Genomic DNA, 12,619 nt, shown 5'->3' with positions numbered 1-12,619 from the left:
CTCCCCTTCCTCTCTAAGGATTTCTACTCATTCCCTGAAAGTTATTGCTTTGTGTAGTACATCATTCATTTGGGATTCTCATGCATTATTCACTGAGCAGCTACGACTGAAAAATATTGTGAATAGAGGCTATGGAGGATACAGAGATGAATAATAAATAATTATTTGTGATGCAGTAATAAATACAATAGTAGTTAGTTGAATTACCCGAAATTGCTGTTTTTATACGTCAAAAGTGGCCTACTTGTTCCAATATCATAGAGTGCAACTTTACTGTTGGTGTGCTTCCAATCCAGTGATAAACACATAAGTACCTTAGGAAGTGTTACAACAGAATTACATGCTGCTGCAGCTTGAATGCCTCCTTCAAAACTCATGTTGAAATTTAATTGCATTTATGTTGGCATTAAGAGGTGGGATCTTAGAGTTGATTAGGTCAGGAGGGCTCTGTCCTCATGAATGGATTAATGCCCTTACTACATGAATGAGTGAGTTATTGAGGGAGTGGGCTCCTGATAAAAGGATGAGTTCAGCCAGATTTCCTCTGTCTTGTGTGCTCTGCTCACTTGCCCTCTACAATCTATCTTCTGCCATGGGATAGTGCAGCAGGAAGGTTCTCATCAGAGGCCATCACCAGACTCTTGGACTTGCCAGCCTCCAGAATCATGAGCCAAATAAATTTCTATTGTTTATAAATTACCTAATTTCTAGTATTCTGTTATAGCAGCAGAAAATGGACTAAGACACACACCAAGTGAGATGTGGGTTAAAGACAAAGAAAGATTACTTCTGGTGGGAAAGTTATGGGAAGAATTTGTGGAATAGGTGGGGTTAACCTAAGCCTAAAACTTCCAGAAAAGGGGCTAATCAGTTTTATAAGGTAGAAGCCTGAAGGCAGCATCACCCTGTGTTTTGACCCATTGAACTAGTGCACAGCTCACTTAGTGAGCTGCCAAAAGTGAGCTTGGTATGTTTATTTTAGAAGGGCTAAAGACATTCAATTTGGTTAAGGAGCCAGAGGAACAATTTTTATACAAGGGAGGTTGAAGACTGTGTGTCTGTGGTGAAAACAGCAAGGTGCCCCAAAGAGCTCTTAAGTTTCATGATTCATTACTTTGAATACAAATTTGATAAATTGATGAGAAAATGTAGTGATGGAATGCACTTCAGACTTAACAATTACAACCTGTAAACTACAAGAGCTACTTTTAAAAAAGTATGGTAAAATACACATGACATGAAATTTATCACTTTAACTATTTTTAAGTGTGCAGTTCAGTGGCATCAAGTATATTCACACTGTTGTGCAACCATTACCACCATCCATCTCCAGAGCTTTTCTCATCATTCCACACTGAACTCTGTACCCATTAGCAATAACTCCCCATTCCCCCTCTACTCAGCCCCTGGCAACCACCTTTCTACTTTCCATTTCTATACATTTGACTACTCTTCATATCTTATATAAGTGGAATCATATATTGTATTTGCCCTTTTGTAACTGGCTTATTTTACTTAGTATATGTCTTTTAAGTCCATCCATCTTGTAGCATGTGTCAGAATTTCATTCCTTTTTAAGACTGAATAACATTCCATTGTATGTATGAATGTGCCACATTTTGTTTATTCATTCATTTTTCAATGGATAGTTGCATTGTTTGCACCGTTTGGCAGGAGCTACTTTTAAACCAATTCCAGGCAGCAAAATCTAGGCTAGCTTCAGAGAGCTAGACACCTGCCAGCTGTGGCTGAGAGGATGAGATGTAAGCACTCATCATCTTCTAGATGCCCTGGGAAGCTGAGGTGAAGCTCATTACATATGTTTTTTTCAGGCTGAGATGGAGCCAGTGAATCTCTGAGCCTCCAGGCCCCAAGCCATGTCCTGAGATGCCTTTAGAAGATGGGGTGGGGAGACACACTGATCTGGGAGACAATATTCCACCAACAATATCACATCCCACCACTCTCAGCAGACTGTACTATTTCATTTTTTTTTTTCCCTGTGGATTATTTGGGCAAAAGCTTTATTCACTGAAAGTCCACTTAATTCTTTTAAAAAATAAGGCCTCAAGGACAATGGCTCTCTTTAGAAGTAGGAATACATGGCAACTCATTGACTTCTCCTGTTTATCTCATGCCTATTGCATCCTTTTCCTGGTAGCATCAAGCAGTCCCAGGAATGGATAGTGAGCAGAACCACACTCCAGGGGCACACAAAATGAGACAGCATTGCCTTTCCTATTGCTAACACCTCTTAATTTTAAAAATTGTGGCTAAAATCCTCTCACTCCTTCTATAGAGGAGAAGGGTGGGATTTTTCACTTAGTTTTGCAAAAATATGTTGGTATGACATATTTTCTAATTATAGCTTCACCATCATGGCATAATGGCTGCTTCAAAGCCCAAACAATAGTAGATCTTGAGGCATATAATACCCAAGCTCTGTTAATACATCTGTAATTACTGTATACATGCTTATTGCAATGCTTATCTTTCTTATCTAGGTGTTCTTGCTCAAAGAAAAACACAACTGTGCTTCTATTTTCAGCCTGTTTATACATTGAGGTCTAGACCTACCTAGTGATACCTGGGCTCTGCCGTGGATGTCACATCCAGCAGCCACTCAGAGGTGACAATGGTATGTAAACTGACAACACAGTGCAATTGTAATCTTTCATTATTTAAGATTTTGTGCGCCAGATCTCAAATCTTGGAATCTTAACCCTATGATTCTCTAGCAAAGTAACACCCTCCCCATCTGGGGAAGCAGGATAATTTCTACCCTCACTGCCTAACCTGCTTCTCTGGAATGTGAGTGGGCGGAGGGTGGAGAAAAGGCTCACAGGCATCAGAATGAGCTCACAATAATGTGTATCTATCTCATTAGAATTAATTCACTAATCTCATTGGCTAGTTTTTCGAAGATGAAGCAGCAAAAGTCATAAGTTATTTTAAAAACCTCTTCTGTATTTTAATGTTTGCCTAGTGAAAAGTGTAGAATTTACCCACAAAAGTCTAGCAAAAACTGGCACTATCCACACTCCCTAATGTTTCTGACACCTTGAGTACTGTTCCAGAGTGTGGGATTGATAAATTAAAAAGTAATGATAAAATATTTATAGCTATTATTTTGTTTCATGTCTTGAAAAAACTGAAATGGTGGGAAGAACACAGAAGGAAGAGTCAGAAAAAGAGAAGTAAAATCTTAACTCTGCCATTTACAAGTCCTTCAAACAAATCATTTAAGCTATTCTGAACTGCAGTTGCTTCATTTAAAAAAATATAGATGATTGTTTTCTCAGTGGTATGGTGTAGCAATTCTAAAATAATTTTCTATGTCTTCTAGGCATGAGCAAATAGAAAGATATATTGAGAATAATGGGAGGTGTATTAGTTTGTTTTCATGCTGCTGATAGAGACATACCTGAAACTGGGAACAAAAAGAGGTTTGATTGGACTTACAGTACCACACGGCTAGGGAGGCCTCAGAATCGTGATGAGAGGTGAAAGGCACTTCTTACATGGCAGTGGCAAGAGAAAAATGAGGAAGAAGCAAAAACAGAAACCCTTGATAAATCCATCAGATCTCATGAGACTTATTCACTATCATGAGAAAAGCATGGGAAAGACCGACCCCCATGATTCAGTTACCTCCCCCTGGATCTCTCCCACAACATTTGGGAATTCTGGGAGATACAATTCAAGTTGAGATTTGGGTGGGGACACAGCCAAACCATATCAGAAGCCAAGTTTTTTATTGTAAGTAAAGGGATTTATAAATATGGAAAGGGAGAAACAGGAATGAAACCTGCAGTGTTGGATTGGATGTTGGAAGTATCAGAATAAACTCACAAAATTTTTGTTTAAGATGTGGTCTCACTCTATTGCTGGCTGGAGTGCAATGGCATGACCATAGCTCACTGTAGCCTCAAACTCCTGGGCTCAAGCGATCCTCCCGCTTCAGCCTTCCAAGTAGCTGGGACTTCAGGTATGTGCCACCACACTTGGGTAATTAAAAAAATTTTTTAGAAATGGGTTTTTGTTATGTTGCCCAGGCTGGTCTTGAACTCCTGGCCTCAAGCAGTCCTCCTGCCTCAGCATACATTCATGGATTTTATGGGGGAGGGGAGTGGGGAGACAGACAGGCAGAGAGAGAGAGAGAGAGAGAAGGGAAGAGGACAAAGGAGGAAAAGGTGGAGGGGGTGGAGGAAGAGGAAGGAAGGAAGGAAGGAAGGAAGGAAGCTAAGTAAGGCTGATTCCAGGATTGCCATAGGAAAGTACAAAATGTGCCTGGAATAACTTCGTGTGTCAGAATGACTAAGCAAACTGAAGTCCCTGGGAATCTGTGGAAATCTTGAGAAGAGACTAGGCCATGTGGGATGAGTGGCTTGAGTTACTTGTATCTGGGTTAATATAGTGAGGCCAAACCAAAACATCTGAAGACATTCTTTTCCTTAGATTACAGTATGATGGGACTGAGATATGTTGGTCTTCTTTTTTATATCTACTATCTAGAGCATAATATAAAGCTAAAGAAAAAAGGAGTAGATTATATCACTTTCTATGTTGTAGATAATTCTAAACTGGAGCCCAGTGGAGCTAACTTGACTCTTAATTTTCATTGCATCAACTCCCTAGGCAATTTTAAGATTCAGTGATGGTGTCTTATCATTCTTAGAATGACAATGAAAGCCTTTACCATTGTCTACAAGGCCCTGTACAATTAGTTTCCAGCTTTGTTCCTACTCACTCCCAGACATACTTTTGGCCACCCCACCCCACCCTAACCTATCCTTAGGCTGACCTACAGGTTGAGTTTTGTACTCTGTTCCAGCCTTTGCTTATGCTCTTCCTTCTGCTGGGGGTACTCTTTTCTACCCTTTTTGTTGGCCTAACTCCTATGTTTTCTTCTAATGTCAGCTCAAAGTCACTTCATAAAAGGTGCCCTCCTTGTACTCCTAGTCTGGGTTCCTTGATCTTCTCTTTTATAGTATTTGCAAAATTGACATTTAAATATTTGTTTGCATAGTTATTTGTTTTATTTCTGACTCTACACAAGATTATATAAGCTACACAAAGTCAGGAATGGTAAAACAGTGCCTTATCCACTGTAGGAGCTTAGTACATACTTGAGGAAGGAAGGAAGGAAGGAAAGGGAAGGGAAGATATAAATAATTAATTGTTTTAAATAATAATTTCGAGATGATTAGTTATTGGTGGGTCTGACCTGCAGACCCTGGCCAAATGACAGATGAACAAATGCACTCAGACACAGATAACCAGTGAAAGAGCAAGCTAGGGGACTGGACTGCCCACAGGCACTGAGGAGGGTGCTGTAAAGAATCAGCAGCCATGGCCTTGACCAGCTGGTGCTGCAGGCATTTATTTGGTATAGATTTAATGACAAAGGCTTTGAGTCAACACACCTGTGGATAATTAACATGGTCGCCCTCCCCAGATCAGTTCTGTGCATGAATGATCAAAGATCGGTCTCAGGATAACATGAGTAAACAAGCTATTTAGATAAATTCCTCTACATTCCTTTGTTATTTGCTTTTTACTATTAGCTCAAAGTAAGAGGATGAGGCTGCCTTCAGCCATAACCCTTTCCTAAAGCTTTTGCAAAACCCTCTGGCCTTCCAAAAAGGTTTGTGTTTTTCCTATAATTTTCTCTTATACTTTCTCCCACCACCCTGACTGAACTCCTACAATTGTTTTATAACATAATATTACTTCTTTTGAAATACGTTAAATTTCCTGAATATTTGTTATATTTTTTCCTCTCTAAAAATTCTTAGTGTTATTTTATCTTTAAATCATTACAAATGAAAATATTTAAAACTAGTATTTCATCCATAATTTTAGTTTTTTAGTTGCTTCCTTACAATCATGATTGGTAGTTTTACATGCACACGTGTTGTTGTGCTGTTAAATGTTTAATAACTAGCTCTTTAAGTGTAGTTATAACACAAATATTAGTTGATATTTTCATTTACATTAATGTTTAAGATAAAGTGAGAAAATTTAAAAAGTATTGAAAGAACATCACTCATTTATCAATTAGAGGAGCAGATTTTTATTTTTTATGTTTTATTTTTCTTTTACTTTTTATTTGAGACAGGGTCTCACTATATTACCCAGGCTGATCTTGAGCTCCTGGGCTCAAGGGATCCTCTTGCCTTAGCCTCCCAAACTGCTGAGATTACAGGCGTGAGCCACTGTGCCTGGCCCTAGAGGAGCAAACTTTTTACTAAATTGGATAATAATTTTCCAATACTGGAGGGATGTTTCCTCAGATTTTTATGCATTCAAACAGACATGATACATTTTACAATTTAATTTGCATTTTACCATATTCTTTACCATTTTCTTAAGTCTAGACAAAGAACGAAACAAAACAAAAAGTCAATCCTGATTGTCAATTTCCTTGGCGTAATATTTGTCAATTTCCTTGGCATAAACACTCCCATTGTGGCAAATTTCAGACTATCAATGCGATATCAAATAAGGCAGAGTTGGAAGACGTGCACAGTATTATGCCCTGACATAGTAATGTTCGTCTACACAGATACAATAGATGTAAATAACTTGAGGGCTATAGATAATGCAGTAAAATAATTAGGACATGATGAATGTATTATTTACATTTATAATACAATTTGTTTCATTTGATTTTTAATAATGGTTGTGTTTGACAACTGGCTTGCAAAATTCCCGAAAATTTAACAACTGGTTCTTTTGTTTTGTTTTGTTTTTGAGACAGAGTCTCACTCTGCCGAGACCAGCTAGGTCAGGGAGACCCTAATCCAGCAGTGCTAGAGGAATTAAAGACACACACACACAGAAATATAGAGGTGTGAAGTGGGAAATCAGGGGTCTCACAGCCTTCAGAGCTGAGAGCCCCAAACAGGGATTTACCCACATATTTATTAACAGCAAACCAGTCATTAGCATTGTTTCTATAGATATTAAATTAACTAAAAGTATCCCTTATGGAAAACGAAGGGATGGGCCGAATTAATTGCAGCAGGAACATGCTCTTAAGACACAGATCGCTCATGCTTTTGTTTGTGGCTTAAGAATGCCTTTAAGCAGTTTTCCACCCTGGGCAGGCCAGGTGTTCCTTGCCCTCATTCCCATAAACCGACAACCTTCCAGCTTGGGCGTTAGGGCCATTATGGACATGGTATAGTGCTGCAGAGATTTTGTTTATAGCCAGTTTTGGGGGGCTTGCTCCCAACATCACTCTGTTGCCAGGCCTGAGTGCAGTGACACAATGTCGACTCACTGCAACCTCTGCCTCCTGGGTTCAAGCCATTCTCCTGCCTCAGCCTCCCAAGTAGCTGGGATTACAGGTGCCCGCTGCCACGCCCAGCTGATTTTTGCATTTTTAGTAGAGATGGGGTTTCACCATGTTGGTCAGTCTGGTCTCGAACTCCTGACCTCAAGTGATTCGCTTGCCTCAGCCTCCCAAAGTACTGGGATTACAGGCATAAGCCATCACGCCTGGCCACAACTGGTTCTTATAAGCTGATACAAATGACCTTCAGCACACGGCTGCAATATATGCACACAGCACATGCGCAATGTATACATAGTCATGCTTTTAGTGTAGATACAATTTGTATTCTGCTTTTTCCATTTAGCTTATTTCATTTTCTCATTATTAAATTTAGTAGCCCATTCATTAATAAACCAGACATATATTTAAATAGATCTCTTTTGTTGGAAATTTATTTGCTGTTTTAAATTATGATAAAGTCTATATTAAACATATTTATACAGTTTTAGTTTTTCCTCTGTGGAAATATTTACCAAGTATATGCTTCTAGTAGTGGGATTATTGATAAAAATATTTTATGATTTTTACTTCTAATTACTTAAAAATATCCACACTTTATTTAGTTTACATTTGAGGGTAAATATATCCAGGAATGTTTTTCAGTGCCTGAATAGTCGGAAAGAAATAATAAATTTACAATCCAATAACAGTGTAGGACCACACTGATCATTGATATTAAACTTGCCATGTGCAATACTGATTACACTGGTGCACAAGTGCTTGTGTTCTTGTTTGTTTTGGGAAAAGAGACAGAGCATTAATATTTGCAGGAGTATGGAGACAGCCTTTCACACACTGGCAGCAATGGGGATCACTTACCAGTTTCCCTGTATCCATTGTCACATGACCCATACTGGCTAAATGACACTATCTGCCCAAGGTACAAATGTCTTCTCTGTCCTGGGATAGTTTCTTCCTGAGTTTAAACTCCTACCTAGTTCCTATAGGAAGTGAGCCCCAACGCTGCCTCACATCCCAGAATTCACATAATAGGGAAACTGATAGACTTGGGCTGTTCATGGCTTGATTTTTAGCCACTTGCTATAGTCCTTTCTCCAGAATCTGCCGTAGCCTGTTGTATGCCTGCTTTGCTTCTGACCTAATTGCTCATTTCCCCATTTTCTGCCTTTCCTGATGCTTGGAACTATCTTATGGGCCACCCTGGACATGATTTAATTTCTCCTTTATTTACAACCACTTGGAGTGGCTTGGGTAAAACTTACTTTCATATGACTGAATGTGAAGATTCTGTATTTCAGAGTCTCTCTCCATCTCCTCCTGCATTTCATACCATGTTTCTGCCCAGTTCTTCATGTAAGCGTGCATGTGTTCAGCTAACAAATAGTTATCCTGGACACAGCTAAGGATATAGTGAAAACCAGACAGACAAGCTCTATGCTGTAATGGAGCCTACATTTTAATATGCAGAAAAACAATAAAGGGTAAGGGATATTAACAAAAGGCAAAAGGCATGTAGAGCAGAAGGGTGAGGCTGGGTAAATGGCGTACCATGTCAGATGAGACGATGAGGTGGTAAGGGGAGGCTCTCGGAGGTGGTGACATCTGACAGACATAAATGGCAAAAAGAGACCAACTAGGTGATGCTCTGGAGGGAACAATGCTATAGATGGAAATGCAAGAAATCTGAAACAAAAATGAGCCTGATATGCAGAAGGAAGAGAAAGAAGCCCAGTGTAGCTGAAGTATAGCCAGAGGTGGAGAGGGAGGTATGAGCTAAGGACGGAGAGGTAGGTAGGGTCTACATCTCAAAGAGCCTTGCAAGCCATTTGATTTGATTTGTTTCTTAGCAAAATTGGAAGCCAGTGAAGGACCTTCTGCTGGCTTATATTTTTAAAAGTGGGGCAGGGGAGTGTGAAAGCTGGTAAATCAGTTAGGTGGTGTCTTAGTTTGTAGGGGCTGCTATGACAAAATACCACAGACTACATGGCTGATAAACAACAGAAACTTATTTCTCATAGTTCTGGAGGGTGGAAAGTCCAAGATGAAGGCACTGTCAGGGTTGGCATCCGGTGAGGGCCTGTTTCCTGGTTCAAAGATGGTGCCTTCCTGCTGGGTCCTCACATGGTGGAAGGGGTGAATGAGCTCTCTGGGGCCTCTTTGATAAGGGCACACATCTCATTCCTGAGGGCTCTGCCCCATAACCTAATCACCTTCCAAAGGACCCACCTCCTAATACCGTCACCTTGGGGATAGAATTTCAACATAAGAGTTTGGGGGAAACATGAACATTCAGTTCATTGCAGGCAGTTAGTTCTGCATTCCAGGTGAAAAATGGTGTTGGTTTGGAACTTTGCACCGGGGTAGCAGCAGTGGAGGTAGAGAGAAGTGGGCAGATTTGGAATATGTTTTAGAAGTGGAACTAACAGCATTCTACTTGTGAATTGAATGTCTGAGGGTGGAAGAGGAACCAGAGCCAAGACTACTGGTGTTAAGGCTTGAGCAACTCTGTGTAGATGGTTATTCATTTACAGAGGTAGGGAAATCTGAATAGCAGTTGCTTATTGTTCTTATTTTATTTAGAAATCAAGAGTGTCATTTTGAACAGCCTGCATTTGAGATCCAATGGGTAAGCGTTAAGTAGACACTTGTAAACATAGCTATCTAACTCAGAGGAAAGGTCGGGCTGGTGATGTGCTTTTAGGAGTCATTAGAATGTAGATGATATTTAAAGCTGCAGATTGTATATGTTCACTTGGAGGGAGTATGTCGTCAAAGAAGAGGGCAGAGAAGAAGCAATCGGCAAAGAAGACAGAAGGAATAGGCAAGAGGTTGCAGGGAAACCAGGAGAATGTGAGTGGTAAGGCCAAGGGGGGAAGGTCTCAAGAGGGAAGGACTGGTAAAGGGTGCCATGTGCTGCTCAGAAGCAAAAACATATGAAGATGGAAGCATTTCATTAACGTGGCAATTTGGAAGTTGGTGACTTTGACAAGAATAGTTTCAGGGGAGTGGAGGCGGTTGAATACTGAGTGAAGTAAGTGTGAGGAGCATGAATATCAACTACTCTCCTTTTCTGACAAGTGTTGCTATGTGTGAAGGCGTGGAAAACACACTAGTTGCCTTCTTAACATCCATCTTCCCCTTTTGTCTAGAAGCAAAGCCTCACATTTTTCCTAGACTTTGCTATCTAGACTTCATTTCCAGCCACCCTTGTGGTCATATGACCAGGTGCTTGACAACGTGTTTCCAGGCAGGTTTCTTAAACAGTAGTGATTCACCTGGGAGTAGTCCTACTTTTGCCCTTCCCTTCTTTCTTTTTCCTACTGCTTGGAATGTGTCATGTGATGACTAGCACTGCAAAAGTAGCCATTCTGGGCCATGAAGTAACTTGAGCATGACATCCAAATCCAATTCAGTGGGAAAAAAAAATGATAGAAGGATCCAGGTGTCTGATAACTCAATGGATTGCCTATATTTGGACTTCTTTAACATGAGAGAAGAAACACTTGCATTATTCTCCACTCGCCCCCACTGTTAACCACATCTATTCCTAAATAATGCAGAATCAAAGCAGAGAAGTGGGCATTAGGTTGGATAGGTACAAGGTCAATATTTTGTTAATTTTTAAGTTGAATGGTTCAATGAGTAGGAATTCGATACTGTAATCTTTGGGAAAATTCCACTGTTCTTCAACATAGCTATTATAAAATGTCATTCAAGTTTTCATTTCTAAATTTAAATTTAGTATATCAGTCAGGGTTCTTGTTTGCAAAAAATAGAAACTGACTCTGGCTGATTTAAGCAGAAAAGGAATTGACTCAAGGCAATCAGTGCCTAATTGAATTGTAATGGCTAGAAAGTCAGACTTGCACAATAGGCAGTACACAGGACCACAGATAAGAATTATGCCACAGAATCAACTGCTGTCAGATGAACTCTGGATGTGCCTTCTGTCTGCACCACTCCTGGAGGCTGGGGGCTATTGCCAAACAGATTATTCCCCACCCCCTTTCTTTGTGTCATAAATGTCTGATTAAAAATCTGCAATAGGGCATTTGATTGACAGGACCTTCTTCGTGTGCTTTTCCCAGAGCTGCAGGGGTATTTGAGAAAGTAGCCATCTGGCCTAGGCTTCTAGAATGAGAAGTGCCTCCCACACAGACCTATACGGGGGTTCACATGCCAGGTGGACAAAAACAATCATTAAAAACACCAGTAAATATCTATTCTGTTTAGTTTCTCAAATATAACTTCTAGTATTTATTTTTAAAACAAGTAAGTGACCCATATCTTGGTAATTTCAATATGGAGGGTTTTTTTTTGTTTTGTTTTGTTTTTGAGACAGAGTCTCACTCTGTCACCCAAGTTGGAGTATAGTGAGTGGCGCGATCTCAGCTTACTGTAACCTCAACCTCCTGGGCTCAAGTGATTCTCCTGCCTCAGCCTCCAGAGTAGCTGGGACTACAGGTGCACACCACCATGCCCAGCTAATTTTTGTATTTGTAATAGAGACAGGGTTTCTCCATGTTGGCCAAGATGGTCTTGAACTCCTGGCCTCAAGAAATCCTCCCGCCTTGGCATCCCAAAGTGCTGGGATTACAGGCATGAGCCACCATGCCTGGCCCCTCAATGTGTAGTTTTAAAGTATATTTGGATTATGTACATAAAGATAAAATGTTTGAAATGGCAGTAAATTACTAAAATGTATAGAAAAAATTAAAGAAGTTACATTCGGGTAGTAAACTTAGCTTCTGGATCATAAGAGCTACTGCTGAGATAAGGTGGGAAAATATGAATGTTCAATAACTATTTCTTTCAGCACCATACTTACCTAATTTTAAAATTTAACATGAATGTTTAAATTTTATAAAACAAGAATATCCTTGTGTGTGTCTTTTGAGTGCAGGGTAATGTCCACGGCAAGGGAGAACAATTGGGAAATTCATCCATTGTCTTTTGTAAACTTTTTTAGCATTAACAATTTATCATTTGTTGAGTACTTAATATGTGCTTAGCATTGTATGGGGCACACACATTTTCCTATTTAGTCCTTACAACAATCCTTCAGGTCACCCCACTCTACAGATAAGAAAATTGAGGCCCAGAGAAGCCAAGTAACTTGCGAAAGTTCTCGCAGCTAGTAAAAGCCATAGCTAGGACTTTAATTCTGGTGTAGTGAGGGCAAATGTGAACAACTCAGCAAAGGGCTGCCATAGGGCACTGAAGAAAGCCCAAAGCCTTGTGCAGCTTAATTCATATCAAGGATGATTCCAATTTATGCATTATACTGGGAGACTAGATGCTAGCTAGATTTCCACA

This window comes from Pongo abelii, chromosome 3, assembly GCF_028885655.2.
Source record: "Pongo abelii isolate AG06213 chromosome 3, NHGRI_mPonAbe1-v2.0_pri, whole genome shotgun sequence".
Lineage (NCBI taxonomy): Eukaryota > Metazoa > Chordata > Mammalia > Primates > Hominidae > Pongo > Pongo abelii.
This window is presented reverse-complemented; position numbering follows the sequence as displayed.